The 13838-nt window shown below is 41.0% G+C and overlaps 1 protein-coding gene across 1 annotated transcript in view; it reads left to right on the forward strand.

The window, feature by feature from the left end:
• Nucleotides 1-13838, forward strand: part of ITGA5 (integrin subunit alpha 5) — a 139880-nt gene that overhangs the window by 43450 nt on the left and 82592 nt on the right. The gene's annotated exons all lie outside the window — the stretch shown is intronic.

The following is a 13838-nucleotide window of genomic DNA, read 5'->3' on the forward strand; positions in this document are numbered from 1 at the left end:
AATTTTCCCATTATTAACTAACATAACTTTCTAGGAGACAGCCTTATCAAGATGACTTATCTAAGGTCACTGGGGGCATGCTCAGGAATTTGATCAAATGTATCCAAAGTGTCTCATGATTTGTTGTGGGTTCTGGTACTTTGTTGACATTTTCAACATAACATGGCCTTTTTAATAATAATAAAGCTTAGTTGCATCACATATGCTGGTGTATTCAGATGTTTGTCCACTTTTTTTGTAATCTACAAAAGGTTGCACATGGGCAGATATGACGCTTCGGTACGTTTTTGGTGTTTGCTCATAGGGGTCCATTCACACCAGCTGTTGCATTACAATGCAGTGACTGATGTGCGAAAATGCTAATGGGTCAATCTCGGCACATTTACACGGTTCACTTTTTTTTTTTTTTTTGTGTGTGTGTACTTTAGAGTATTGCATGGGGCTAACTGGTACTATTTCAAGAGCTTTGAATAATGCACAAAATGGGCTCTGGGGGCCTGTGTCTTCTCTACATAAGTACATAATATATATTCTGCTGATCAGAACATCCCCTCCATCCAGTGCGAGGTCCCCTGCCTCATGCAGGTTAAGGGTGGGCTAGTGAATGTGCACAGTCCCACTCCCCTTCCCTCCCTCCCCTTCTTCAGGCAGCCAATGAGTGCAGTGTGCGTGACTGATCTGTGCTAAAACTACAAGTGACGTTATTCCCCTATGTGGTACTCAGAATAAAGTGTGGGAGGATAATCTTGTCCAGAAGAACTCTGCTTTCCTATTAAAAACTGACCATGTCAATCGTGAGAGCACAGCCATCTCAGCATGGTCCGTTTTCTGGCTATGTTGGGAACTCTGCCTGCTCTCCTCCAATGAGGCATGTGCTAACACACGTGCACCACCATTCACTGGGAAGATCATTGTGCTGCAGCTTCTCCTCCCCAGTTCTCTAAAATCCTTATGTAACGGATATGTGATCACTTATTAAAGGGGGGGGGGGGGGGGGTGTGTGTAAAGGTATCTGTTATATGTATACACAAATGTTTTGCCTTTCATCTCTATTTTAAACAAACTTAGTTTACAAGGTGAGGGTTTACATAACCTTTAAAGGAGAAGTACAGCCAAAGTTTGTTTGGCTGTAATTCTTTTATGGATCACAGGAGTGCAGTTTGTTCTGCACTCCTGTGATCCATTTTCAGCAGACAGTGGCCCACTGTTGGCTGTTGTCTGAGCTGGTCCATGCTTGGGCAAGTTCGTGACCCTATGGTTGGAATACACCCAAATGCCTGGACAGACGCCTGGCTCAGACTCTCGGTGAGCCATTGAGAGCCTGAGCCAGACACACCCACCCACTCCACATCCCAGCTCTCCACTCGGAGTCCTGAGAATTGAGCGATTGGCAGTGTTGGATCACTCGGTTCTCAGTGTTAGAGCTGGCGGGGGAACAGACGCTGCATGCACCTAGGTAAGTATGATGGGTGGGGGGGGGGTTGGGATTGCGTACTTCTAAACCTGTTGCACAGTCTACATACATAGTAAATCTTGTGGCTGAAAATCAATACACTAATTGGATAATTGTGTAAACGAACATGATACAATATGCAAACCCAAAAGAAAGCTTGGATGTTTGAAGGATTGTGTAGAAGCTTGCTCAGCACAAATGAGGTTTTCTTTTAGACGAAACCTTGAGGGACTCTAGCCTATGAGGGAAACGCTTGGTTTTTGAGACCTAAATATTACTTAATTGTGGATAACCTCTGTTAGAAATTGTGTTTCAACTTATGTCCTGAGTAATGCATCTTACAGAATAGAAAGCTTGCTTGCGCTGAAAGGTTTGTCTTTTTATTAAATCGTATATATCCTTTCTTTGTAGTCTTAAAGCCGCAGTAAAGTCTCTATCAGAAACTAAAATGTTTTTTATGCGTATTACTAAAGATCACAGCAGTCCTTTTGTGTTTTTCAAGGTCCCTGTCTGTCTGAGTTCAAACACTGCTAAGATTGCATCAGTTTACTAAAGTTTGTACATTGTGAAAGCTAAACACAACTGTGCGTGTCCCTATCCATAACTTTATTGTACTGGTTCAGTCCCTTCCCATAACTTTATTGTACCGGTTCAGTCCCTTCCTATAGTGTTATGGTAAATGAAAGATGAGCACTCATCCTCTCCTGCATTATTTTAAACATTCTGATAAAAACACAGATATAGTTTTGGAAATTTTTCTGGTTTTAGCTCTATGGTAATGTTTCCCCTGTCTAAAAATGCTTGTTATAGAGCTGTTTTGTATGGCAGCTGATCACTGCGTTTTAGTAAAAACCTTCATTATCTGCAAACAGATCTGCAATATGGAAAATCGTTTTAAGCTCAATCTTAGGGTCTTGTTACTGTTTTAAAGCTGAAGTGTGGGACATTAGCTAGGTGCCACTAAGGTATTTCAATGTGTGCCTTACTGATGGCTGTTGCTTCTTTCTGGACAAATATTGCTGACATTCAGCCTCTGATGGGGATGTCACCCTGAAATTCCAGCAGTAACTGTCAGTAAGGTCTGGATTGCAGGAAACGCAGGGGGTTTCTTGTTTGTAACTCCACTCCAAAAATTGGGGGGGGCAAAAAAGTTTTTCAGTTTTTTGTCTTTTTTTCTTTTTCTTTTTCATTTTATATTATTTTTTTTACACACAGACCAAATGTCGGGCAACATTGGCCAGTTCAGTAGAAATCTGCTGACATTTGGCCCATGTGTACGGCAGCTGGTCCAACAAAAGCTGGCCGTTCTGCTGGCTTCTGTCAAAGGATCTTGACTGAAAAAGGTCTGCCGACTGGCTTCCGGTCAGTGCTCTCAGCCGTTGGCTGAGGGCGCTGATACAAGTGTTCTGGTTGGGGGGGGGGGGGGCGGGGATACAATGGCAAAGCAGGGGAAATAAAAGTAGTAACATCAGATTGAGCTGGGTTGAACTAGTAGTATGTATGAGGCTTAATGCTGCATACAAGGTTCGAGCTGTCGCTGCATCATTAACCATCCACATCTGTAGTGATTTTTGCTTCGTGAGTAGGGGATCAGAAATAATTGGGCTGTCCTGGGTTTAAATGTTAAGTCCAAAATTTAGATGGCAAAGGATTGCAACTGTGATCAGGGATATGCAATACCAGACTCCTGACAACTCTTCCTTCGGTTTCCTTACTGAAGTACACACTTTGATAGAGCACTGGGGAAAGTATCAATGGACTGAGTGCGGTGGTCACCACTGAGAACAAGTACGTCTGCCGCCATGGGAAAAGTCTTGTAGTTCATTCATTCACAGATCTTTGTGAATAAATGACGCTGCTGTTGGCTATAGCATGGTGCAAAGAAAGTGTTGGCCTTTAAACGCTTGTGTGTACATGGCCTTACAGTGGCTGATGCAATGACCGTCTTTTAGGCATGAAAAATCACTGGCAGTTGGTAACTTTTCAGGGTGGGCCTGAAGCCTCCTTGTGATTCCACAATATAATGTTTCGCATTGGGTGGGGAGTATGGCACAGCTGTGGCGGTCTTCCACAGAGGAAATCTAGTCCTGACATTTATTAGTAGCCACAGTTACAATTTGTTGCATTCCATGGTCTGATATTTTTTTTTATTTATTTTTTTGATCAGCAAGTAGACAGTCTTTTGATAATGACCCTTTAATGTGGAATGCCGGGCTAGCTTTGAAGGCATATTTGCAACATAAAATGATGAAGAGATGATCAATGATCAAGAGACCTTTTTATTACATCTGCAATATATTTTTCACAATTTTGTTATTTGGTAAATTTTTGCTGCTGTTTTTTTCTAAGAGCATGGCTGTTTCCTGTAAAGAAAATGTGTCATGAATAATAAAACGTGTCACATCCATGGATTCTTTCCACACCTTGTACTGGGGCTCATGTTGCCTGCAGTGACTGTGTGACCGCATCACCTCCCACCCAGCAAACCAGCTGTGTGCATGTGACCCCTGCTGCCTGTTATGCTTGGAATTGATTTCAGTGTGTGTTTGTGTTTAGGGGCCATTGTCACGGCAACAAGGAAACAGCTGGATGAAAGGGGCATATTGTGCATATAGCATAGGGTGTGGAAAGGAGATTGGGGGGGGGGGGTGTTCACTATTTACAACAAAATAGTAGGTGAAGGAATACATTGTGGCTCATTTGTGAAATGCTGTCATTTTTTATAGTAAATCCTAGTCTGAAATGATAAGTTTACACTTTTTTTTTTTTTTTTTTCTTGCAATTATTAAATGAGATATATATATATATATATATATTGTATGTGTGTATGTATATTCTCTCTATTACACACACTGATGGGAACTAGATAGTTTCTACTCTTAAGAGGATTATAGCTGGCAAGGTTATATAAAAAAAAAAAAAACTTTGCATGGCACTGCCCACCACTATCCTTAAAATGCATTTTCATTCCATCCTTTATTTTTGTGGACTTGAGATGGAAGTAAAGCCTCATATACACTATTTATTTATTTTATTTTTTCCTTCAACAAACTAACAATCTGATGTTAGTACAGCTATTTCCCCCTGCTGTGCTATTGTGTTCTGACGGGGGGACAGCCCCCCACCAGAACACTCTGGCCAGCGTTTTCAGCCATTAGCTAGAGCGCAGATTATGAGCCGGTCAGCAGGCCTTTTTTCAGACCTGAACCTTCTAGAAAATCTGTCCGAATGTCTAGCTTCTGTCGGACCAGCTGCCATACACGGGCCGCTCGACATTTGCCTGTGTGTACTTGGCTTAAAGAAAAGTAGATATCTTCCATTTTAAGAAGGCTTGACTCTGCTATGAACAGGGTTTGACCGTTTTTATAAGGTAAGCCTCAGAAGTACGCAAGCGCACAATTTTATAACCACCATTTATGGCATTACAACACAGAGGGGTTTATTTACTAAAATTGAGAAGTACAAAATCTGGTGCACTTGTACTTGGTAGCTAATCGGCTTCTAACTTCAACTTGTTCAATTAAATCCAGCCATAGATGGAGCGTTCCCCCCCCCCCCCCCTTTTTTTTTTTCCCCGTCTTGCAATCACAAAGGTTGCAGGAAAGAAAGTTTGCTTTATTATTATATATATATTTTTTTCCTGGGGGGGGGGGGGGGAGAGAATCTCTCCTGCTGAGCCACTGTTCTCCCAGCAGGGACACCAGGAGAACATGGTGATTACTGCTAGACTATAATAGCCGCTGACAATCGCATAGCGCTTCACCAGATTTTGCGCACTCCAGGTTTATTAAATCGACCCTGGGTGTACAGGATTACATAAGAAACAGTTCCCACTGTGTGCTAGGAACATTTTTTGTTTTCCCTAGTGGTCGGACCTGAAGGGAATGAGGAATATTCAGGCATAATATACAATTCTGCTCTGTGCAAATATATTTTGTTGGTACAATTCTCCTACCACCAGTGTAGAAGTTTTGGAAAGTTTTATAATGGGATGCTGGGGTCTGTCTTGGGTATATGTTTAGTACATTTCTTTATTATTTTTTATTTTTTTTGCCTGAGATTTACTATATTTGACTGATCATACCGCAATATTTTTCACTTATGGGAAGTAGACATCCAAATTTACGTAAACTTTTTTTTTTTTTTTTTTTCTATGTCTGCGAGCTTTGAAGTTCTAATTTCACTTTGCATTCCTGAACTCCCCTTTGTGTGTCTCTACGGTCATGTAACAGCTGTAGGAAGCTCTGGCGAGATCTCGGTAGTTTGGCAAACTGCTTGTTTTTTGTGGCTAGTTACACTAGGGGATGATACGTGTTCAATCTGGCAGAAATGCAGCATTTTGCAGGGATGAATGCCGGTCAATGGCAATGAGGAAAGTCAGAAGCTATTCCTTTTATTTATCCCGGAGCCCTCCCTCTTTTAATGACAGAGCCTTCAGATTCCAATCTGCTGTTTTCGCTCAGTTGTGTGTCCCCAGGTGACCCATGAGTGAGAACGTGGCATGTTCATTACTGTTATACACATGAAGAATAAACCATTTTTCTCTGGAGTCTGGTCGGTGACCTAGAGAGCAGTTTACCTAAATAGATTTTCTTATTTGTTTAACTTTTTGTACCCTTTTTCAGTAAATTTTGGTTCCACTGGCTTTTAGTGTTTAAAAGGATTGGCAAATTTTGTAGTAAGTAACTTAAGTAATGTTTTCATTTATGATCACAGATTCCAAACCACTGGTATGTTTTGTATCAATTTGTGTTTAATACTTTAGTATTTTGGTATGGCAATTGCTAAATTTGTACGTAGAAATAGGGGAAAGAAAAATGAATGTTCTCCGAATGTAACATTGAACATTAATGTACTCTTACGTATGCGTATGAAAGTATGTTAACTTGTCCAGTAAATTAGCATTTCATTACCGTAGATTTCCAGACTTGGTGTCCTTGTGGTCAAATCATTGTTGGTGATTGTCAAAGTAGTACATGCTGGAACTAAGTCTTTAAATTCCAACATTTCCTATTTTTCATTAGTATTTTTTTTTTTTTTTCTGTAAAGCTCCATTCACACTTGTACGACAGACTCCAAAGTTGCACTGACTTTGCAGTGCAACTTTGGATGGGTGCAACTTGTATACGACTTTGACCAATGATGATGGATAACAGTTGTATAACATTCAGGTATGACTTTCATGCATCTTTTGAGGTTTAACATTGAAGCCTATGGCTGCCTGAAAGTCGGACTAAAGTAGCGAATGAACTACGTTGAAGTCGCTGCAACTTTTAAGATTGACATATATGAATGGTTATCATTGGAAAACATGGGGAAGGACTTGTCATGCAACTTTACACAAGTTGTATGACAAGTTGCACAAGCGTGAATGGTGCCGTAAATCATAGCTAGAAGCTATGAAATTAAAGCAATGCTTTTTGCTAACTAGAAGAATGTTGGACTGTTTACTTCTGGCACTTTTTTTTGTGTTGTCGCACCACCACCACCAGCAGTATGAACATTGTGTTTTTAAGTTAATAGGGAGGGGAAAAGTTGAGCGGTATTGGCAGACACTGCTGGTGGAAGTAACGGTCATTAATGTCTTTCTGAATTGTCCTGGCTATTTGTTTACGTCAGGGTTTCTTGACTAGGGTTCCTCCAGAGGTTGCTAGGGGTTCCTTGGGCTCCAAGCAATTTCTGCCTCTTCTGTAAGTTCTGAAAAGGCGTGTGCATGTGATTTTTTTTTTTGGTGCTTCCTTCCTATATAAACTTAGATCCCTGTGTTTGTATTTAAAACAAAGGCATGCTGTCTATGGATTTCAGCATCTGGGATCCTCATTGTGTAATATTAAAGAGGAGTTTTGAACCTAATTTTTGTACACTCAAGAATGAGGACACTGACACTTGAGCGATAACTTACTACTAACTTCAAGAAAGCCATTCCCCCCCCCCCCCAAAAAAAGTCTGATTTCTGGTGACTTGCTAAAGCGATAAGTGGAAAACCACTGAACCAGCTTAACTGGAGAATAAACAAATCTTGTCTAAATACACCTGTCCTGCATGTGTATTCTTCCTTGAATCTTGAGGTGCTTTGGGTTTTTCTTGCAGATCTGTGCAGTAAGCCAGTGTAAAACATTGCCTCTGTGTGGGAGCTTCATGAAACAAGTCATTGCTGCTCTTGCCTTTTGCAGGGTGCCTGGTCGTGTCTGCGCCACCCGCTGTAGTTTTCTGCAGGTGGCCTGTAGTGGGTGGGGCCTGCTGGGGCTTTTTTCTGCACAGGTTATGTACAGCACAGTGGTGATGTCGCCACTACAATTGTAATTTTTGGGTTTGCAAAGGCATTTGGTACAGAATGTGGATTTACTGTATATCCTTTGTGGCTATTGGGAAATATTTTAAATGCAAGCTCTTGTGCCTAGAGTTCAGCTTGAAGATGGAACCACTGCATGAGATCACATGCTCATTCAGTGCAGACCTGAGTGCTGCTGACAGGCTTCTCTTGCTGCTTGGCGTATTCTGGCAGAGTCCTCTACTTTGGAGCAGCTCCCAGCCAAAGATGTTTTAGTTGCTAAGACTTTAACTCCACTACTGCTAGAACAACCTGTGGGACAACGTGTTTTTTTTTTTTTTTTGTCCTGCACCTTTTGGCTATGAGTTTTTTTAACTTTAATCCTTAGCAGAAGAATGCAGCTAACTTCATTTTATAGTACATTCTAATTGTATTTTCGTATTCCTTTTGACTGGTATGCTTTTTGCTCTTTTGAATGTTTTAGCCAGCTTGATTAACACTGAAAGCTCTACACTTTTTTTTTTTTTTTTTTTCTCTGGGCTGTAAAATTAGTTATCTGAAACTGAGTGACGCTTCTGTGGCTTTTAGCATTTTATATAGCTATATTTCATGCAGTGACCATAGACAGGTGCCTAGCTTTACTTCTTGACTTTAAAAAAAAGTGTAAACTTTACTTACCTTTTTTTTGACCCTCACCTTTGACTTGACCTAACCCCCCTTCAGCTGCATGCTTGTCTAAATTATGTCCAGCCGAATCCCACCACAATGTTTTCCTCTGCCTGGCTAGGCCTTTTTTTTTTTTTTTTTTTTCTTGCCATGTAAATATGCAGTGAAACCCCATAGCTTTTTATGGAGCTGTTTCCTGATCCTCTTTTTTGGAGATAGTATTATAAAAGTTTGTCTCACTGGGTGTGACAACTTGTGAACCAGTGCTGCAGTGTCTGCTCATACCCATTGGCCACCTCTTCATGATATCACCACTCTTGGAGCCTGAGAGGACCCCCCTCCCCTTGAGAAGCCAATGGGGGAAAAAAAATCATCCTCTACAGTGAAGAAAATAAGACGTGGGACCTGGCATATCATGTGATCAAGTAAATGGTGCTTTAAGTGGGCTGGGAGTTGGTTGATTTATGTCCACCATTTAGATTTAAGCATCGTTCGCAAGTGGAAGAATGAAATAATTAGGATCTGCATGTTTTTTTTTTTCTAAATATGTGAGTGTTGGGCAGGGCTCTTTCAGAAACCCAAAATAGCCCAGCTTTACTTTTAACCAAAGAAATGTTACCTTCCTGTGATTTTAGCCAGTCATGAAGATAATCATAGTCTCTGGCAAGTTTTCTACCAAATCTCACTGATCGCACAGGATCTCTGTATATTGCAGATTCCCCCACCACCCCATCTTACCCTTGGCATCCCTCCCTCCTATGCAGGTATAGATTTTATTAAAGCTGATATTGGCATTGCAAAAAGCTAAACGTGCCCCGACCCCTCTTAGGCACTAAGTTATTAACTGTGTGTTGGTAGTGTCCCCCAAATATAGAAGTATACAATTTCTCTAGAGTATAAACAAGGTGAAGGTAAAATGGTCACATTTAAAGCAGGTTGGGAATAGATGCCATATACTGTAATTCTTGCATGCATTTCCCTACATGTTGAACAATTTGTGCACAACGACTTGGCACCAAGTACCAGCTGTACTTTAACTTGTAGTTTCGTTTCCAGAGCTTGAGCATTTTCTCATCAAGCTTTAGTACTCCAAATGGGGGGTTTACATTTCGGGTTCCAGGGGAAAATTGAGGTCATGCACATAGTGGTGGCTTGGAGGCATGGATCATTTTTGTTCTGCGTGTCAGGGTCACCCTGCTAGGAGTTCAGATGGTGGAATTAAAAAAATGCTTCACCTGCAGGTAGATAACTCATTGGCAAGGTTTGTAGGTGTCAGGCTCTTCTGAGGTAGCTATATAGGTAATGTAGTGACAGGCAGCCTTGCAAATAATGTAACTGCAAGTCATTTTATGGTGTGCTATCTTAACAGGTACACAACAGTTTCTGTATATAAAAATGCCATTCCACCACACTCTTGACATATTGGCACCTTGAGCCATGACCTGTGTGTTCTTTCTGCAGTTGCAGGTCAGGTTCAGTACTGCTTCCCTAGCTTATGTGTAGTTTATTTGGAATCCTCTTTTTGGAATTTTCCCAGACCATTATGTTATGCTGACAGATATTTGTTGATCTGCTATTATGCATTGTTCTTCTTTGGCCATTCCCAGCCAGTGTTTTTTTTAATAATGAGGTATTGCTATGGTTATACCCATTGTGCTTGTTTCCTTCCAAATACTTTAAGCATTCCACTACACAGTGATTTCATCTGGAGTCACATCTAGAATTCCTTGCATCGTTGTGTTATTTCATTGGGGTTCCTTGTGCACACCCCTCCACCCCCCCTCCTTTCCGGAGACCAGGGTTACAAGTCAGGATCTCGCCATAGGATAATGCAGCCATTTCCGGCCTTTCAGCTGAGATGTCTGTTTTGGAGAGAAGTAGAACAATGCATTTCTGAACATTAACCCTTAAGAACCTGGTTTGTTAACATATATTGTTTTGATAAGCACATTTCTATCCAGTAGACGGAGGATGTTCTTGATGGTAGCTGGTTGCTATGCTGATGCAGTTGCTCAAGCATGCCCCCAGGCTGGAGGAAAAGGAAGCTTGTCTGTTTCCCGCAGGGAGGAGGCAGTCTAGGCTATCTCACCAAATTAGGCGATTGATATGTGTCCTGATTTAAAGCTTTTGTGCTGATAAATTGTTTCTTGGCAGAATGACGTACTCATGACGGAAACTGCTACTCTTCCTTTCTTCCTTTCTTTAGCGGGCTAATAAATATCCACACGATGCTAGCTTTTGTGGAATTAGTTACTGGCAAAGACTTGTAAAACATTTTTGTCCGAGTACGGTTATGTGCCACATAGCCAGTAAAAACTATTTGAAGGTCTATTCTAATGATTGCTTCAATGAAACCTGTGCTGGGAAAATATGGTTGCCATTCTAAACAATCATACAGATCCAATGGCTTCAACCTGGAAAAATATCGCAGATCAGGTGTGCTTGACTTCACCTGCTGCATGCTTGATCGGAGTTGGTAGTTTATAACTTTTATAACCTATTGAAGCTAGACATTTAGCATTTTCTGAAGGCAGCCAACACTGACAGCCTTAATAGTTTCTTAGTCTTTAACATATTAACCCTATGGATACACGAATAGAAATTTTGGACCCGAAAATGCAGCATGCACTTAGCGGAATACCGAAACTCAGTTTTTAAAAAATATTTATAATTTTTATATAGAATTGTATTAAACTTTTTAATATCAATTTCAATTTAATATGAATTTATTGTTGGCCATTATTGGCACCTTTTTTTAGTGCAAGAAAAGTTTAAGAAAAATGCAGTCTGCAGTCTCTGACCATCTCTTGTATCATGTCTGCAATTTCTTAAACACACTGATAATAGTAATAGCAAAATGTCCATTCGGTGCACTTCTAGCAGACATGATACAGAAGATTGTCAGAGACTGCAGACATGATACAGGAGATCAATGCTGCTTCACCAGTGCCCTGATCAGAGCGACTATCTGCCACTGTCACAGAGCTGGATTTGAATTTACCAGCCACAGTAACAATGTCCTGTCTCCTGTGATACTTCACACTGATGTCCTGGGATTGGATCAGTGCCGTCTATCACAGAAGGCGGAGATTGTTACCGCAGCCGCCTGGACATTTTAGCTCCGTGAGACACTGGAGATCGGCACTCTGCATGAGGAAGACAGATACCCCCCGCAATATGTGGCACCCAGGGCAGATCCTGCCCCCTTTTCGGTGCCATTATCGGCACCTTTTCTTTCAGCCGCATGCCGAAAACAGTTTGTGGCCAAAATTTCGGTGCGCCACTAATTAACCCATCCTGCGGATTTTTCTTTTTTTTTTTTTTTTCTTAGCTTGTGAGATTTAAATATTCTCAGTCTACCATCCTGCTTTAAATATGCACAGCATCCCAAACTCTGAGACATGGTACACATATGGACTTTTTTTGCATCTTTAAAATCAATCCCCATGTTAAGCATTTAAAAATTTGCTTTACCGATAATACCACATTGTGCAGTGCTTGGCACACCTAACGCAAGGAGCAAATAATTCTGACGTTTGCAAGCTTGCTCGGTTAGCCATTATGTATAGTTTTGCCGTGGTGATTACAACAAAAGCCATTTCATCCAGCAAACTTGTTGCATCTGCCAGTATTGCTTGGAGTCTCTTTGTGCGCATTATGAGCTTGGAGAGTGCAAAAGTCACTGATCAGACAGCACCTAATCATTGTGCTTTCATGAAGCTAACACAAGGCTCTGTTCATGGTGACAAGTTTAGTGCCTGGGGCGTTCTACTGCAGAGTTGGAGGATTATTCATACAGAGCATCAGTTTTAAAAAATGTCTCCATTCTGCTCTCAGTAGTTCATTGCAAGTCCTGTTATGCTAAATTATGGCAATTGCGAAGTAAATTAAAGCTGAACTCCAGCCCTCTCTTCAGTGTTATACAGGCTCCTCTTCTGTACTGATCGCTTGCTTAGATTTTGCTGCAGCGCTAGAAGCTGCGGCAAGTCAGATACTGCTAGCCTCAATTTCCTGGCTGGAGGATGTTCGGCATCATCTAGCCCTATCCTCCCCAGGCTGTGACTGTTCCTGGTCAATTGTATTTCAGTGCTTTCAGTTATGGACGCTCAGCATCACATGTGGGCTTTTTTATCTAGATGCAGTCTGCCTAGGAAGGCCCACTTCTCTCAACTGACATCAAGCCATCAATATATATTTTGATTTGCCACATGCTGCCTCAGCCTATTACTTGGATGTGTATTATTTGGTTTTGGTTTTACTGTTTTGATCAAGACTGCTCCCATGAAATGGCCAGGAGTGTATGCTTGACCAATACAAGTTGATAAACACCAACGGAGAATAATGGGCAGTACAAGCTTTGACTATCTGTGCTCAAATCAGACTTTTCATTTTTTTTTATCGTATCTAAAACAATCCACACCGTAGTATAAGACTTATTATAGCTCTGTTATCACCTACATGTCACATTACTGGAAGCAATCCATACCTCCTTTGCATTGCTCGTATTTATTTGCCATTATACATAATCTCTTGATATAGGCATTTCTTTTTTAAGTAGTTGTAAATTTCACGTCAAGCATTTGTCACCTGTGTTTAATTACTAGAATCCAAGGCAGAAAGTTGGATATGTGCTCCAGCACATCTCAAGTGCTCAATACATCTGATGCCATGGAATGAGGCGGTGTAACTTGAATATTATTCCTTGTTAACAGGTCAACACTTTGCAGCTGCTCACATTGTTGAGCAATGAAGTGCACCTGTGGCTGCCTCAATTTTCACAGCATTTAATAATGGCTCCTGTGAGATACAGGTTAATGCTGGTTACAGGAGAGGGGAGGGAGCTTCCAGCAGGAGCACCTGTCCCTTCATCAAAGAAGCTTTCTTAAGTGCTAAACCAAGCATGACAAAAGGGTAATCAACTGAGCAGAAGAGATTTTCATTAACATTCAGGAAAAGTTCCTCTTTACCTGTACAGGCTATTCGTATGAAGTATGGCAGAAGTGGTAGGCATATTGTATGCTTCACACACAGTTCTGATTGATTGTAGGTTACATTATAATACATAAAGATTGCTATAGACATTTTGGAAATTAAACTGTAGCATTCTGTCATTCAAGCATTTAATTATATGCATCCATATGTGGAAACCTGGACCTACGAGAAGGGGAGAAATCGGGCCCACCGTTTTTTATAGCCCAGAGCACGATGAAAATTGGACATGGCTACTAAGCGCTACATATTGGGCGTGATTTAGAAGGGATGGTTAAATAGAGTATAAACCTATTCATGATACACACTTTCCTTGAACCCAAGAAATCTGATTTCTGGACAGACACAACCATAAACACATCTGTAAAAGCGTCCCATACTACCAAAAGCATAAACCTGGCCGAGGACAAAATTGGTACCATACTGACCCAACCAGAAACCTGAAAGCATCAGTCACTA

This window comes from Lithobates pipiens, unplaced genomic scaffold (genome assembly GCF_037356315.1).
Source record: "Lithobates pipiens isolate NorthernLeopardFrog02 unplaced genomic scaffold, aLitPip1_a1.2 Scaffold_16, whole genome shotgun sequence".
NCBI lineage: Eukaryota > Metazoa > Chordata > Amphibia > Anura > Ranidae > Lithobates > Lithobates pipiens.